The sequence below is a fragment of the Trichosurus vulpecula genome, chromosome 3 (genome assembly GCF_011100635.1).
Source record: "Trichosurus vulpecula isolate mTriVul1 chromosome 3, mTriVul1.pri, whole genome shotgun sequence".
In the NCBI taxonomy this organism is placed as follows: domain Eukaryota; kingdom Metazoa; phylum Chordata; class Mammalia; order Diprotodontia; family Phalangeridae; genus Trichosurus; species Trichosurus vulpecula.
This window is the reverse complement of record NC_050575.1, coordinates 422,233,025-422,251,454: the sequence shown is the minus strand read 5'-3', so window position 1 is coordinate 422,251,454 and position 18,430 is coordinate 422,233,025. Positions and strand designations below refer to the sequence as shown.

At 39.1% G+C, this 18,430-nt stretch overlaps 1 pseudogene; it reads left to right on the top strand.

The window, feature by feature from the left end:
* LOC118842801 overlaps positions 1-18,050 on the top strand; it is a 34,202-nt pseudogene extending 16,152 nt beyond the window's left edge.
* Positions 18,051-18,430: the final 380 nt, after the last annotated feature.

Genomic DNA, 18,430 nt, shown 5'->3' with positions numbered 1-18,430 from the left:
AAGGACTTGGTCTCAGTTTTCTCATCTCTAAAATGTGAAAAATAGTAGCACTTGCCTCCCAAGGTTGTTTCTGATATTGTTCAGTGACATCAGTCATGTCCAACTCTCTGTGGCTCCATTTGGGGTTTTCTTGGCAAAGATACTGGATTGGTTTGTCATTTTCTTCTCCACCCATAAGGTGGTTATGAGGATCAAACTAGACAACATTAAAAATGCTTTCTAACCTTTTAATTTCTAGGTAACTGTCACTTATTGTTATTATTTTAGTATTATTTTCAGGATTATTTCTGGAGGTAAAAGGCAAAAAGATAAAGCACTTCAGATGACAAAAAGATCCTCAGACCCATCCAGCCCAATCCTTACCGAACAAGACTTCCCTTAAGACATCCCCCAGAAGTTCCGTCCAGCCCTTCCTGGAAGGAAGAGCCAAAAGTAGAGAGTTTCCCTCCCACCCCACTTCGAGAACTCCCATTGTTATGGAAAACTTGGTGGGGTGTTTAAGGTTCCTATTTTACGGGAAGCTTCCCATTAGTCCTGGAAAGCCTTTCTGTGAGGTTTATTTTCTTGAAACTCCCCTAATATTTTTATTCTTCCTCTCTACCTGTTCCAGTCTTCAAGACATGGTCTCATAGAGGCAATGCCATAGACTTACTTTCTAATGAGGAAGTTTGCATGTGTACGTGTATGTATATTATAATACATAGAAAATTAATACTGGGTATTCTAAAGAAAAAAAAGTCCTATCACAGAGGTGAATCAAGAAAGGCTTTTAATATCTGGATCTCCAATGTATAGTATAATGATTAGCTTTTAATAAAGTCTTCTCACTTCCTCCTTCCTTCCTCCCTCCCTCCCTTGCCTCCTTCCTTCCTTCATTCCTTCCTCTCCCTTTTCTACTTCCTTCATCCCTCCCTCCTTCTGTTCTTCCCTTCCCTCCTTCCTTCCTTCCCTCCTTTTTTCCTTCTTTACTTTGTCCCTTCCTTCCTTTATCCCTTCCTCTTTCCCTTCCTCAATTACCTCCTTCCTTCTTCCTTTCCTTCCTCCCTTTCTTCTTTCCTTCATCCCTTCCTCTTTCCTTCCTTTCTTGTTTCCTTCCTTCCTTGCTTCCTCCCTTCTTTCTTTCCTTCCTTCCATTTTTGATAGTATTTTCCCCTAATATTAAATTATCATGCTTTTATTTTTGTTTCTGTTTTGTAAGTGCCTATAAATATTCACATTATCTCCCCATAGAGTGCTAACTCCTAGAGGGCAGGAATTATTTCACTTTGTCTTTTTATCTCCGTTGCCTAGCACATGGACTGGCCCAGAGTAGGAAATTAATATTAAGTATTGATTGATTGAATTTTGGCTTCTTGCCCTTAGTCTATTGCATGCTGCAGCTGAGGGACACCGTGAAAGGAGGCTAACATGGAATCAAGAAGACACAAGTTCAAATTTGTTCTCAGATACTAGTTGTGTGATCTTGGGAAAATCACTTAACCTCTGCCTCAATTTCCTCATCTATAATATTGGGATAATAATAATACACACCCTTTAGGCTACCTATGAAAATCAAATGAGATAATACTTGTAAATCACATTAAAAACCTTAAAGTGCTATATAAATGCTGATATAAAAATTACGTATGCATGTGTATGAGTGTGTACATATACATGCTCTACTTTGCATCTGTTTCTCTGCTTGGTTTCAATTTCAAGGAACAAAATGTCTCTCCCAGAATAAGCTCATCACTTCTAAATTCACAACTATAGATCAAACTCAAGCCTGGAGTTAATTCTACCTGCCTTGGCTTCCTCTCCCCTCTGGAGGGCTGAAGTGCAGGGTACCAAACTCCTCCCAATGCCTTTCTTTTTGGAGGGCAGATACTGAATTCTCAGCTCACTCTACTTTGCATCTGCTACTTTGCCTGGTTTTAGATCCATGGAGCAAGATGGACATGGTACCCCCTGACATCATATTTGCCGTTTCTGTCCCTGACTCCTTTTATATAATGGCCTCCTTTTTAGATTATGACCTCCATGAGAGCAATGACTATCTTTCTTTTTTATTAATTATATCCCTAGCATTTAGCACAACCTAGTGCATAGTAGGCACTTAAAAGTGTTTATTGGATTGGATTGTATGCATGTGTGTATAATAGCTAACATGTGTCTGTGTATAGAGATAGACAGACAGAAAACAGAGAGAGAGAGAGAGAGAGAGAGAGAGAGAGAGGAGAGAGAGAGAGAGAGAGAGAGAGAGAGAGAGGTGAAATCTGGAATAACAGAGGAAAAAAAAAGATTCAAGCTTCTCAGGATATTGATTTACTAAGTAACACATGCCAATTGCATAAGAGATTGGGACCAGACCTCCTCAGCTTGGTTCTGGACCCTTTATACAGAGATAGAAATGTTTTTGGTGCATTAAAAGAAAATGATTAACAGGATATAAACCAGGTTACGAGATTGGGCATTCTGATTTCTAATTGGGCTAATAGGGGCTTTCTGGGGAGGAGTAGTGAATTTTGAGAGTTGGGAGGGGGGAGAGTGAATGAATGCAACTCCCTGAAGTCAGAAAAATGGGGTGTACCACTCCTCCCATTCATCTGCATTCAATCAAAAGAATGTGGAAACAGTAAGTGATTGGTCAGAATGGTTTCACATTTCAGATAGGACACATGGATTGCTTGAGATGTGTAATTGTGAGAGAACCCCTTCAGATCTGCCTGGGTTTCTGGTCTGTATAACCTAGGTTAGACACTTAGTTAAGGGTCTTTAAAAAGAAGTTAGAGGGGGTCTACTTCTCAACTTCACAGGGCTAATTTCAAAGAGTTTTCTCACAATTCCCATAATTGCATGCCATTTTCTCATGAGATATAAATTGGACTAGACCCATAATTGAATAGAAAGCAAATTGAGCTAGATCCAGAATTGAGTAACAAGATGTAATTAATCAGTGTGGTTCACCTTGTATGTGTGTGTGTTTTTGGGTATACACACATGTGTATATAGAATGTGTAGATATGTGTAGGTATACATATACACATATGTATACATATATATGTACGTATAGGTATATGTATACATATTCCTGAAATCCTTCCCTTCCCTTAGGGTGATACTCAGATGCTACTTCCTCCAGGAAACTTTCTGGTTGTCCACAACACTCACCTTTCCCTCAGCATCAGATAGCGACTTCAATAGCCTTCACCTCTGTATCTTTTCTATGCATTTAACACAGTATTATTTCATCAATTTTATAAAAGCATGGCAAAGGGACAAAAGTGCTTTACTGCAATAACAAAGTACTCTACCTCTGACATTTTCTAGATGTGTGACCCTGGAGCAGTCACTTATGCTCTTCAAACTTTGTTTCCCCATATCTAAAATTCAGATATTAAATCTCAAAGTGTTTATCTCACAAGGTTGTTTTAGGGTTAAAGTGAAAGAAAAAAATATCAAACACTTAGGCACTTTAAGGCACTGTGATAGAGAGCCAGGCTCCCAGACCATGGACAACCCTGGTCCATCACTTAATCTCTCCTTTATTTTTTTTCTTGAATTCTATAAATTGGATCTTCTCTCACACTATTCAATAAAAACAGATCTAGTACTAATCTGCATTGTTAGAGTTTCCTCACTGGAAATTTCTGATTGCATTGAAATTATAAGTGGTGTTGTAAATAGACATCAACTATTAGTATTGCTATACAGTGCTTACCTGTTCAGTAGAGTGTAAGCTCCATGAAGGAAAGTATTGTGTTGATGTTCTTTATTGTGTCTCCAGAGCTAAGCCAGGGATTTTGTTCATACCAGTTGATTAATCAATGTTTGCTGAACTGAGTGGAATTGAATACATGATAAAACTTTTGTAGCCCTAGGTCTATGCTCAATTTAACTTTTTAAGTCTTAAAGGAGACATAAAGCACGGGCAATTGGTTGCCTATTGGTGTCAGTAGGGAATAATTTTCTGGGAAAATAAATCAGGCTTTGTTGAACTGATAGAAGAAGGAAATCTATTCTCTGAAGAAGACTGAATCTCCAGATGTTCCATCTGTGAAATAACCTGATGCTGCTTTCCAGACTTGGGGGTGAGAGAAGAGGAACAGAAGCCTGCTCATTGTTCTTTCTCATGCCCTACTTCAAGCACACATCAATTTGGTGCAGTGGAAGTCATACTGGGATGGAAGCTAGAGGACATGGTTTCAATGAGTGGCTCTGCCACTCACTGTAATGTGACCTTGAACCAATCAATCAGCTTCTATGGACTTATTTGCCTTAACCAATTGCCTTAAATTTGGTCCAGATGATTACAAAGCATTGCAAATGAATCTAGAAGATTTGTTTTTTTTTTTATTTTGAAATATATCATACTGAACACAAACGCACACACACACACACACACCCCTCATCATCGTCATCATCATCATCTTGACTGTTGATTGCTGACCTTGTAACTTACTCAGTATTTCTTTTTGACAAATGACTTCAAGAAAACCCCAGGTCTTGTGCTTGTCTTCTGCCTTCTCTTCCCAATTACCAACCTTAACTTTCTTGGTCTTGTCTTTCCAAATGGTCTTTTTAGCATTCAAGATTCCAGCATGATAAGTCATGACTGAAATTTTCAGTTATATCAGTATAGCTCGTACCAATAATGATACATTCAAAATAAATGTCTAATATTTCACATAGGATCTGACAGATGCCAGTGATTAGGCCAAAATACAAGACTGGCAGAGAGGCAATCAGTTCCTATGGAAAGAGTTTTGGGAGTCTGTATCTTTCTTGTAGGTAAATAGTGGCTTGCTTATTGTCTCTCTCCTTAAAATGTGAGTTCCCTGAAGTCAGAGACAGGTATTTAACCTTCCTTTGTATCCCTAGAATTTACTACAGTGCCTGGGACATAATAGGCATTTAATAAATGCTTCTTGACTTGTTAATTTGGGTCCCAGTTTGGATCCAAGTGGATATAATCAAGAGGGCCTAGCTAAGTCTGGAAACTTGGCTTCTCTAGAGGGTAGACATCCATAATCATAAGGTAATTGAGAAGTCAGCAGAAAAAGCTTAGTTTCAGGCTGAGGTAGACATTAAGAGATTGGAAAGCAGGATACAAGAGTTATCAAGGAGCTGACGTATTGTATGACTCAGCATTTCTCAACAAAGACTCTGTCTTCAGCCTTGCCCTGACCTGATAGAAGATAAAGGCCAAGTTTTCCACCATCCTCCCCAATTATCTGCAAGCAAAGCACCATCAACATGGCTGCTGTCTTTCAGCTAGGTCTTTGTCTATCAGAACTGCCCAGATTTGGCTAATTGGAACTCAGAAATTGGAAGTGGGTGCTGGAATTATTTGGCTGCCCTTTGGCTGAGTATGGCCTAGAAATAAAATTGCATGTCTATATTTTATACCATTGCTATGTAGGTGACATTCGCCTTTAAAAGACATGGGGGTTAAGCTGTCAAATTTCCTTCCTGAAGGTATTAATGAAACTGAAGCACCTGGAGCCAATTTTGTGTCATTTGCAATGAGTCAGTTTTCCTTGACTTTGGTGGAATTTATTTCTATGTAATATCTTAAATGAGGAGATCCTTATTTCTTTATCTGTATTAGAATCTATACCCTGCACTGCCCAGCTTAGTTTTCAAACTACAAGGTGACTTAACTGACCCAAACTCCATCATAGGTTTCATGAAAAGTAATATTTTATCTAAATTGGGTCACATAATAAATGAAGTTCAATTAAACACATTTCAAGAAACCTATATTTCAGATGTTGAGCTATATTTACAATCAAACACAAAAATAAAAATTCCTTCCCTCAAAGAGTTTATGTTCTAATGACTATGCTGTGGTAATTTGCTGTATAATGGGATTCTAGGATCACAGATATAGAGCTTAAATGGACCACACAGGGGACCATTTCTATTCAAAGCCCAGTTTTGACAGTCAAAGACTGGCATTAGGAGAGTTTTTATAGCTTGCATAAGATCATACAGGTAAAATAATTGGCACATTGTTTTGGGGACCTTCTTTTAGCCTTTCCATCAATAAAATGGACAAATACAAATGGCAGACTTAGCAAATTTGCAGATGATGCAGAAGTGGGGAAGTTATCAAATAAACATAATGCCAAAATTGTGATTTAAAAAGATCCTAGTGGTCTAGATCAGAGGTTGTGTACCTGTGGCCTTGAGACTACAAAAAAGGAAATTGAGGCCTGGAGAGTTTAAGTGATTTGCAGAGATTGAGCAATACCTAGATCACTCAGGCAGCAGGTGGAAGATGAGGGACTTTAGGCTGTGAATTCTGACTCCAAATAGAGCAACTTATGATGATGACAACCACTATGATGATAATGATGGTGGTGGTGGTGGTGATGGTTGTGATGATAATGATGATGATGATGATGATAATGATGATAATGATCATGGTAATGATGATGATGATGGTGGTGGTGGTGGTTTTGCTGGTGGTTGGTGGTAGTGATGGTGGTTATGGTGACAATGATGATAACGATGGTGGTGGTGGTGATGCTGCACTGGTGATGCTGATGGTGATGATGACAGCTTGCATTTATATAACCCTTTTTGGTTCACAAAGCATTTTACAAATATTATGTTATTACCACTCCAACCCTAGAAGGCATGTTCTATTATCATCCCCTTTTTATAGATGAGGAAACAAGCTGAAGGAAGTTAAGTACTTACCCAAGATCTTAAAGCTGTTATATAAACATCGGAGATGAGATTTGTACTTACTTCTTCCTGAGCTGAGGTCAAATATTATGTTCTTTTTAATATTTAGTTTATTTATTTTCAGTTTTCAATATTCATTTCTATAAGTTTTAAATTTTCTCTTCCTCTCTTCCCCCTCCCTCCCCAAGATGGCATGTAATCTGATATGTGGTCTATACATACATTCCTATTAAACACATTTTCACATTAGTCATATTGCATGGAAGAATCATAACATATGGGAGAAACCATGTGAAACAAAATAAAATAAAAGAGAAAAGAGTCTGCTTCACTCTGCATTCCAACTCTGTAATTCTTGCTCCAGATATGGATGGCATTTTCCATCATGAGTCCTTTGGAAAAGTTTTAGGTCTTTGAATTGCTGAAAAGGGCTAAGTCTATCAAAATCAGTCATTGCACTCTGTGGCTGTCACTCTGCACAACATTTTCCTGGTTCTGCTTACTTCACTCAACATCGGTTCATATAAGTCTTTCCAGGTTTTCCCGAAGTCCTCCTGCTTATCATTTCTTATAGCACAATAGTATTTTATTACATTCATGTACCACAATTTGTTCAGCCATTCCTCAATTGATGGGCATCCCCTCAATTTCCAGTTCTTGGCCACCACAAAAAGAGCTGATATGTGTGTGTGTGTGTGTGTGTGTGTGTGTGTGTGTGTGTGTGGTTATTTATAAACATTCTGGACCAGGTGAATGTCTGTCTTGCAGAAGAGAAATCAGCATTGTCGTGGCTTGAGATATGGAAAGGACTCAGAATAGAGGGACATGGTAGAGATTTCAGTCCAATAAGAAGAGCAATCTAACAAAGAGAACTGTCCAATAGGGATGATATATCTGTCTGCTGCAAGAGGTCCTTCATCTCTCATATATATCCCTCCTCTTCACTCACACAGGCCTTTATCTCTTCTCACCTAGACTATGGCAATAGCCTGTTGGCTGGTCTCCCTCTCTCAGGTTGCAATCCAGTCCAATGCATTCTCTGCTCAGCTTTCTTAAGGTGTAGTTCATCTCATGTCCCCTTCCTACTCTACAATGTCCAGTCGTTCATTTTACTTCCAGGATCAAAAATTAGCTCTTCAGTTTATCTTTTACAACTTTTTATAATGTCCCTGCCTACCTTTCCAGTTTTCTAACCTCTTCATGCACCCTGTGATCTGACTATGCTGGTCTTCTTGTTTGTTTGTTTTTCCTTTTACACAAAACTCCATATCCTCTCTTCTGGCCTTTGTGATTATTTCCTGAACTATTCTCCTCCTTCACTTCTGCCTCTTACTTCCCCTGGATTACTCTAAATCTGAGCTCTGATTTCACCATCTTTGGGAGCAAGGCCTATCCTGGTCTCCCTGGTCTTTCTGCATTACTTGACCTTCCCTCTTTTCTGTATGTGTCTTGTAAATACCTAATTATGGCTTGTCTTCCTCCATAAGAATAAAAGTTCCTTAAGGTCAGAATTGATGTTGCCTTTATTTTCCTAGACATTTAGCAAATGCTTGATGGCCTCTACTAGGTGTTTCAAGGAAAATGGTTTATCAGGAAATATTTAAAAGGTATTGCTATATGGAGCAACGTTCTAAAGCTCTAAGGGACCTCAGAAGCTGTTGAATTTGCCTCATTTCTATGAATGAGGAAAATGAGGCAAATATCACACAGCTGGTAACTATCTGAATCAACGTTTGAACACAAGTCTTCTTGTCTCTAAGTCCACAGCCCTAACCAGTGCACCATGCTGCTTCTCAAGGACAAGAGTAAACTCTTTAGTTTCTTTTAGTTTGAAATCCATTTCTAACGGAGGAAAAAAAAGATACACTTCAACATTTTCAGCATGTCTTCAGCAAGCCCAGATTGTGTCACCCCCCTCTTGCCCCTCTTCTTTTGTTTTTATGGTAATATCCTTTGAGGCGCTATTATTTTAACTAGACGATGTCTTTTCTCTTATGAGTACATCTGTTCCAGCTGATGCTTGTACACTTGAAATCATCCAGCCTCCCTCTGTGACATCATAATCATGGCACTGTCTGCCAATGGCAAAGTCACAAACAGCAACTTTGCCACTCAAATCTGGAAGGAATATTAGCTGTCCTTTTAGAAAAGAAAATCTAAGTGAGGGTGGGTGTGGTGGTACCTTTTAAAAAGACAGATTTAAAGGAATGGGCCTAAGAACACATCCATGTTTTGATTAAGATGTGAAAAGACTTTTCAGAGATATGCCTACGGTAGGATTGTGAAATATACCTGGTTAATGTAGCAGTAAATATGCCCTCAATAAATGTTTTTAAGAAAAAAATAACAGGGTATGGTAGGAGAATCTCTGAAACCAAGATTCCATTGGGAAGAAACTCCAGGACATTAGGAGCCTGCTTGCCAGTATGACTATCATTGGGGGAGGGTAGCATGAAGGGAAGGAGCTCACCAGGGGTGGAAGAAAGATAAAATGTAGAAGACTCCTATTTTAAGTCATTCTTTATGACTTCTAAGAATGAATATAGAATAGGGGTTAGAGAGCTGGCCTTGGAGCTAACAAGATCTGGGTTCAAGTCTTACCTCTGATATATATTGGCTATATAAAATCCTCAGTGATTCATTTAACCTCTCAATATTCCAAAAGTCAAAGTCTCAGAAAACATGGTGTCCTACATAAGTAGGAGAAATTTCCTCATCAAAAGTGTCCCCTATAGCAAAGACATGATAGGTTGCTTCCCCACCCATTATCTTGCCCAGTGAGTTCTAAGTTGAGCCACTTGAACCTACTGAGGGAGTCCAAATGCTGTTAGTGTTTTGTTTTGCTTTATTTTTTAATTTCAGCAATCTGAGGGAAAGTCCCAGTTATCTTGACCTAGATATGACTCTTTAATCAATGACAAATAACAAAAGCGGCACAGAAGTAATTTCTCAGAGGCAAGAGGAATGAGAGATCAGAACACTGTGAGACTGTGAATGGGGGAAACCCCCATGTTAGATGGGATGGGGAGTAAATTGGGCTTGAGGAGGATCTTATCTAAAAGATAGAAAATAGGAAAAGGAAGCAGGGTATCAGTTAGTTTTCTAGTTTAAAGAACTACTTAATAAATTCAGTTGTTTCTATTTACAGAAGGATTAAGAGCATTGGCAATGCTTTTTAAATTCCTCTGCCCTTGTGCACAGTCCCAGTTGCCCAGACCTAGTTAAAACTCTGAACATTATAATCTATGACACATAGCCGTGAGCCCTGAAATCATTGCCTGAAAGTGCCCCAATGGCCATGGAACTTATATTTGTTCTGATTATCCAAGAAAATCATCTATTGCAAGGAATATCACTGTATAGGCAGTGTTGACACTTGGTCTCTCTTACACAAAGTAGTAACAATTTGAACACCTGTTCAACAGTCAGGAAGCAAAGATGATGAAGCTCAATGTGAAGAAGGGAAAAGGAAGGAAAATAGAAATTATTGCCCAGGATTTTCTAAGGAATTCCAGTAAAATGTAAGTTGTTTCCAGATAGGAATTTTCTGTATCCCCTGTCCTAAGGGCACAATGTCTGGCATGTGTTAAATCCTTGTCAAAGTGCCTTTCCTAAAGAGCATGTCTGATTATGCCTTGTCCCTACTCAGTAAACTCCAGTGGCTCCCTATTGTCCCTAGGATCAATTATAAGCGCCTCTGCTTTGTATCTAAAGCTCTTCATAGTTTGTCCCTAATACACTGTTCAATTTGAATACATTTTATGACCCTGACTCTACTGTATATTCAACTATACTAACTTTTGGGCTATCCTTCACAGATGGCATTGTAGTAGAAAGGACACCAACTCTGGAAACAAAGAATGAAAAGCATTTATTAAGCACTTACTGTGTCCCAGGTATGTGCTAAACTCTATGAAAATAAACAAATCAAGTTAGATGGTCTCTGCTCTCAAAGACCTCATATTGTAATGAGGGAAGGGGGCAACTGGGGAAGGGGTTGTTATACAGTTTTGAAAGGGCCAGGAAGAGCAAGGGTGCCCTGGTTCTCACAGGTAAGTGAGTTGGAACATTGTTTTGGGGACATTCTTTCAGCATTTCCATCAATAAAATGGACACAGATACAAATGGTAGACACAGAGCTGGGGAAGCTATCAAATAAACATAATGCTAAAATGGTGATTTAAAATGATCCTAGTGGTCTAGATCAGGGGTAGGAAACCTGTGGCCTTGAGACCACATGTGGCCCTCTGGGTCCTCAAATGTGGCCCTTCATCTGAATCCAAACTTCGCAGAACAAAACCCCTTAATAAAAGGATATATTCTGTAAACTTTAGAGTCAGTCAAAAGGCTATGCCCAATGACCTAGGAGGTCACATGTGGTCACAAGGCTGCAGATTCCCCACCCCTGGCCTGAATGTTAATTGTGTACACTTTTCCATGAAAACTTTATGCATTTGTAGAGGAATGTGGGACAGCATTATGATAGTGATTGGACAGGGAAGAATTCTAGCTACTGTTATTACTAGCCCTAACCTTAGTAAATTGCTTTGCATTTAGCTTTTTAGATCTACTGTTGTCCTGTTGCGTCTGACTCTTCCTGACTCCCTTTGGCATTTTCTTGGCAAAGATGCTGAAGTTTTTTGCCATTTCCTTCTCCATTTTATAGATGAGGAACCTGAGGTAAACAAGATTAAATGACTTGGCTTGGGTCACACAGCTGGGAAGTGCTAAGGCAGGATTTGAACTCAGGAAGATGAATCTTTCTGACTAATCCCACTACTCTACCCACCGTGCCACCTAGCTGGCTAATTCTATCTACTGGTTGAGTATTTAAGGGAAGGTCCTCAGTCAGAAGTCATAGACAATAAGTTGAGGGTTGTAGACCCACAAACTCCATATAGCCTGAAGCTTGATGTTGCTAGATACTGTCCTCTTGGGATAAATTACATAGTCAAAGAGAACAGTATCGAAAGAAATTGGAGGGGTAATGAAAATGCAAAGTTTCCAAGGAAAGGTTAGCTGTCAGAAAAGTAAACAAGTTTGGATGGAAAGGAGAGAATGAGTTCTAAGATGACAAAAGCCACACTACTAAGAAGAGAAGGGGGCCTGGGAAGACTTCGTTTGAATTTGGCTTGATGGTATTGGTAGGAATTCTTTAGTCAAAAAGAAAGAGAAAGTACATTCTAGGCATAGAAAGTAACTTTAAAAAGGCAATGAGACAGGTTGGAGCAATGAAGGGAAGTGGTCTAGTACATTCAGGTGATTTATGCAACTAGAACGTAAATTACAAAGAGGGTCCACAAGTCTTTATTTGATTTTTTAAAAATTCCATGTCAAATTATATTTTGTAGGTAAATGAGTGGGGGAAAAATACGATCCTTTCTTTTCATTTTCAAATATCTTTGTTAGGTGAGAGGGGAGCAATTTTTGGAATTAAAATTAATTTTTAAAATTTAAATTTTAAATTAAATTTTAGTTAATTTTTAATTCTAAAATTTTGAATTATTCAAAACTTTTTTAAAAATAAAGAACAAAATATTGGTTTCAACTTGTACAGGGAACCACTATGATTTCTTTAAGATCAGGGTTAATTATGGCCCATTCTTGGATCCTCCATATAGAGAATATTCCCTTGTGAATATGTGAGAAATCTTTCATCCCAACTATTTTACTATTTAATTAAATATTGTTTGTCTTCAACTAATGTATCCTGTTTGTCTTCTAAGAGAAAAATAATAATAGACACTCTTGAGCTATGTTTTTTGGGAGGCTGCTTATTCACACTTGTAGATTAGAGGGGCCCCATGTGTATGCCATAGCCTAGATACTTGAGAAGTATTCCATAGAGAATCTTATTTATCCTCAAAAGCTAGTGTTTCAGGTAGGGCATATATTATTAAGCTCATTTTGTGAATGGGAAAATGAAAGATCATGGAAGGTAGTGATTTGCCCAAGGTCCCAGAGTGATTAATCAAGAACTTGTATCCATGTCTTCACTTCAAGCACAGAAGTCCTTCCATGGCAAACAAAGTAACTTCACTACCCCTTCACAATCTTAGTGGTGCTGGGCCTATTGGGATTGGTTGAATCACTTTTTTTTCTTTTCCTTTTTTGTATGTTAAAGATGGCATGAAGCTCATGACATTGGACAGATAATTAAAATTAAAAATGAAAACCAGAGATTCTCCTCTTGCTCCTTGTCTTAGGGGATCTGGGCTGGTTTCTGCCTGCTGTTTTGGTTTCTCCCCCTATTTTAGGCATTCCCACCGGGTTCTGTTAGGAGTTAATTCAACTATCCTCTTTGCCTTGCTATAGGAGTTATTCTTTAGAATTTTTTGTATTTATCAATGTTTAACAATGCAAACCTGAACATGCTGGGAACAGAGACAATATTTAACAAAGTAGATGCTCCAGGGTTTTGTGGACCTACACTGAATCCTTTCTTTCAACAACACATTTGGAAATAAATATTCCCACAACTGGTAAACAAGAAATATATCTTCCTATTTGGTTCAGGAGAGGATCTGGAAAAACAAACAAATGGGAAAAAGCCCAAATGGATCAAGCATGCAGACACACAAACACACTAGTAATATTCAAGGGACTGAAACAAGATTCATAGCATGAAGACAATTCCATGTTTGCTACCATGACCTACACATTATCAGAAAGAGAATATGCCGCTTTTGTCCAAATAATCCAGAATCCTCTTTCTTTGACAATTATTTCTGTTTCTAGCTATATCACTATTTTCATATACGGTTTGATTTTAGCTATTTTGCCCTCCTTTCCAGTCCCTCCACAAGCTAGCAAATCTTCCCTTTCCTGAATGTATCTCATGCTATTCACCTAAATGCACTCCAATTTCAGCCAACTTAGACATGTTATTGACCTATGAGTATCCATCAACCTTTGAGCTCTCACACCTGGGTGCTTTTACTCATCTTTTTAATTATGGCAGGATTTCATTCCCTGTATCTCTTTAACTCTTGACTTCATATCTTTTCTATAAAAGCCAACCACAACATCACCTGCAGGAAGACTTCAGTATTATCCTTACTTAATAACTTTCTATTTAGAACACCCATCACACATTGTTTTGAAAAGAAATAGAATCAATTAGTCAACAAACTTGTATTAAGTACTTATTATATGCCAAAAAGTATGCTATACACTCTGGAAAGAAAGGCAAAAGACATAGTCCTTGTACTCAAAAAGTTTACATGGGTAGCTAAGCAGTACAATAGAGAGATCATAAGGCTTGGAATCAGGAAGCCCTGACTTAGAATACTGCAAGACCATTTACTAGCTGGGAGATCTTGGGTAAGTCACTTTACTTCTCTGTGATGAGTTTCCTCATTTATATAATCAGGACAATGATAGCTCTTATTTCACAATTGTAAATGTAGCAAAAAGATGCAAATCAAAATGCTGTTTGAAGTCATTTGGGAAAGATCATTCCCAACCAGTAACATCAGGGAAGACTTTCTGCGAAGATTGCTTTTGTGTTGGGCTTAAAAGAATAAGTGAGTGAATGAATGAATTGGGAAGTTCTGGAATTGGAGGCAGGAAAATCAAGGTTCCAATCTAACCTCTGTCACATACTGGCTGTATGACGTGGGGAAAAATCATTTAAAATCTGTGTCTCAGTTTTCTCATCTGTAAAGTGTTGGTGGTAATAGGCCCATTCCAGTTCTAAATCTATGAGCTTTTCCCATGACTGATGTCTTAAGACCTCCTAATAGAATAGTCACTGATTCATGACCCCACAATTAAATACAAGATCTCAATTAAGAAATTCTCAAGATTTCTTTCAATGTTTTACTTTCTATCTAGAAAATAAACAAGCAAGTTATGTGTGAGACACCAAATCTACATAGAAATATTTTGAGATATTCCTCCCGTTCTAAAAACACTTATTTTAAATCATTCATTGTTATTAAAATCAGGGATGTGTGTATGTGTGTGTATGTGTGCACACATGTGTATATATCTGTATGTGTATGTATGTATCTGTGTTTCCCTGAGTATACAACTGTTTGGGAAAACAGGGATAAAAGTCAAACATGATAACATTTCCTTTCCCTTTATTCATGAGGCCTCTGGAAACTAATGAGATTTATTCTGAGAATGGCTTTCTAATTGTGCTTTAACTGCATGGTGACATTTCATAATGTCAGAAGGATTTTGCTTTAGGCAGAGTGATTTTGGTCCCTGCAGAAAATTAATTACCACTTTCTGAATAAGCCACATTTTTATTTTATTTTATTTTTTCAATGAGCAAAGCAAAATTCTCAAGGTTAACCTGCCTTCCAATAGTGGAGAGATCTTGGGGATAAAGGGGTAAAATGCACATCTGATTCAGGTCTGATTTTATGGCCAGTTTTGCTAGCATAAACAAATCTGCCATGGGCAAAAGTGGAGGTCACCCACTTACAGGTATAGAAAACACCTAGAATGTCCTCAGAAATCTCACACATTTTTATAATGTATTTCCACTGACAAATGAATCACTCATTTTGGAGTAAGCCAGAACCTCATTACTTTTCATAGGATCATAGATTTAGGAAGAGAAGAGACACCAGGAGCCATGCAATCTGACCTCCCTCATTTGATTGAGGCTTGGAGAGAATTGGTCTACCTAAGGTCACAAATTCAAACCCAGTTCCACTGACCTTAATGCCAATGCCTTTTTTCATAGTATATGACTGAGTTTACAATCCAGTCACTTGTCTGGTATTTTGTTTGTTCATTTGTTTGTTTTTACCTTTAATAATTATATGCCCTAAAATCCACTGTCCACTCTCCCTTTCACAGCCATGAAAATTAGACTCAGAGAGTCAGCCCAATATGGTATGCAGGCCCAGAGTCAATACTAGCTAAGTGACCATAGGTGAGTCACTTAACCTCTCAGGACCTCAAGGCCAATCACAGGTAACATATCTGTAACACAGGAGAGAGTTCCCATTTATTTTATGGTCAATTGAAGTCAAAAAGGTCATGTATCATGTAACATATCCTCTGGAACAATGATTTGTTTTTTCAAATCTCACACAAACTGGCTATTTGGGTCCCAAGAAAGTGGCCCTCAGGGTTACAGGGGGTAACCCAGAAGGTTTGAAGTTTCTAGTACTGTTGATCATAGGCCCCAATTAATTATAAGCTAGAGTTAAATAGTTTTTTTAGAAAAGGATGTTTAAAATGTTTAAATACAGTTGTTTTAGAAACATTTCCCCAAATCAGGGTCACAATCTCCCCTTGAAAACAATTTATCTATACAACATGGGTTCAAATTCAGAAATCATCTGCATACAAAGGATAATTATTGGAAGTACTTTTCTTTCTTCATGGAATCCTCCTAAAGCTACCCTTAGGTGTCGCTCTCTGTTGAACTCTGAGGGTTAGTGTCCTTGAAGAATACTTAAAGTCTCTTTGTTAGATTTCTTCTCAGTGATTCTCTCAGGTCTTAATGCAGATGGAAGTATTCGAACTTTTTCTGGGGAGACATTGGGCAATAATGGGACATCCAGATATTCTGACCTTTCATAGGTCCCAAGGTAATCATTTTGTCAATGGGGAGGAAAAAGAAAAAAAATAACTCCCCTACCCCTGAATCCCCAAGGGCAATTACTTCTCAAGGGTCATATGTTGCATGATTGTACGAGTACTTTACAGAATTGTTCTGAAATGCTCAGTTCTGAATTCACTGATTGGGGTACACATAGGCCCAGACATGTGTCTGATCTGTTTATTCAATTGCAAACTCTTTCCTATGTAACACCATTTATATTTATCGAATAATCAAAGCATGTTATTCCTCTCAAATTGATTAAAGACTTGTTCATACCTTGTTTACATATCTGATTGATTGATTCAATCAATCCCAGACCTTCTGTGATTACACTAATTTTGGTGCAGAATTGAAACCCCAGCCCTTCCAATTAGATCCCATGTCTACTGCTTGAAGAAAGGGAGATGAATGGCAGAGATCTCTCTGCATGAATGTTGTTTTTACAGGATGACTTAGCCTATATAATGGAATGAAAACTGAACAGATTGTTTGAAAGAATCATAGAGTCAGGGATTTACAGGTGGAAGGGACCTTCTCTGGCCATCTAGTCCTCTCCTTCCTATTAACAGCAAAGAAACTCAGGAGCAAGAGTGGTTAATATCTAACCTCCAGAGAGGTGCCAAATTGATGTTTCTAAAGCACAGGTCTGATCAAGCCACTCCACTCCTCAAGAAACTCCCTCTTACCACCAAAATACACACTCCTCTTTGGCACTTAAAGCTCTTGGGGAGGGGGACTGTATTTGAAGAACTTGGAGGGCTCTGAGGCCAGTATCCAGTGGAGGGCTCCCAGATAAGCAAGAATGCAAAGAGGATTGAGAATGAGATCTGTGGCCTGTACCTCATGTCCCTGGAGATCCTTCTGGGCCAGACCATCCTTCTGGAGCTTGAAGTGCTACTCAAGATCGGCAATGACATCCATGGCCAGTACTATGACCTGCTCAGATTGTTGGAGTGTGGGGGCTTTCCCATGAGAGCAACTACCTCTTCCTAGGGGACTGTGTGGACTGGGGCAAATAGTCCTTGGGAATTATTTTTCTGCTGCTGGACTACAAGGTCCAGTACCCCAAGAACTTCCTGTTCCTCCTCCATGTCACCCATGAGTGTGCCAGCATCAACTGCTTGTCTGATAAATGCAAGAGATTACAACATAAAGCTCTGGAAAACCTTCATGGACTGCTTCAACTACCTGCCCATCACATTGTTCACACACGAAGAGATTTCCTGTTCTCACAGAGGACTGTTCCCAGACCTGCATTTCATGGAGCAGATTTGGTGCATCATGAGGCCCACAAGTGTGTCAGACCAAGAGCTGCTGTGTGACCTCCTGTGCTGAGACCCTGACAAAGATGTGCAAGGCTGGAGAGACATGACCTCGGCATCTTCTTCATTTCTAGAGCCATGGTGGAGGCCAAGTTTCTGCACAAGCATGACATGGACTTCACCTGCCAAGAGCACCAGGTAGTAGAAGACAGCTATGAGTTATTTGCCAAGCAGCTCAGGGTGAGCCTCTTCTCTGCCCCTAACTACTGTTGCAGGTTTGACAATGTAGGCACCAGCATTAGTGTTCTTTCAGGTGAGTGAGCCCACGGCTGGAAGGCAGGGGAACATTCAAGGACAAGGCTCCCCAGGGTGGCCCCCCTGACCAGCCCCATCCTCTCTGCAGGTCCCCATCAGCATCTGAAGATGCAGGCAAGAATAAAGGCAAACATGGGCCATTCAATAGCCTAAATCATTGTGGCCACCCCATCACCTCACCCCACAACTCCAACTAAGCCAAGAAAGAGCTCTTCCTGGGCTTCTGAGGGATGACTTGCAGAAATCATGGCTCCTCTTGGGGGTCTTGGACACCCAGGGGGATGTCCAAACCTCAGGGTAATGTTCTTTTATAAAACAAAATCAAATATAATTTAATCCTCTCTAGGCCTGGCCTGTTCTTCCTCCCTGGTCCCCATGCCTCTACACTCTGAGCTGAATTCTAGGTGGGGGGAAGTGTGGAAGGAATAGGAAGGGAAGAAAGTTTGAGTCCTGCTTGGGTTTATTGCCCTGTATCTCAGGCACAGGGCCTTTAGGAACTCCAAGCTCTGTGCCCTTATCTGGTCTTTTTTGAATCAATGTCGAAGCTGGGAAAAAAAAAAAAAAAGCTTTTTACCATCTTATTCTGAGTTGTTTTACCAAGCTGCTT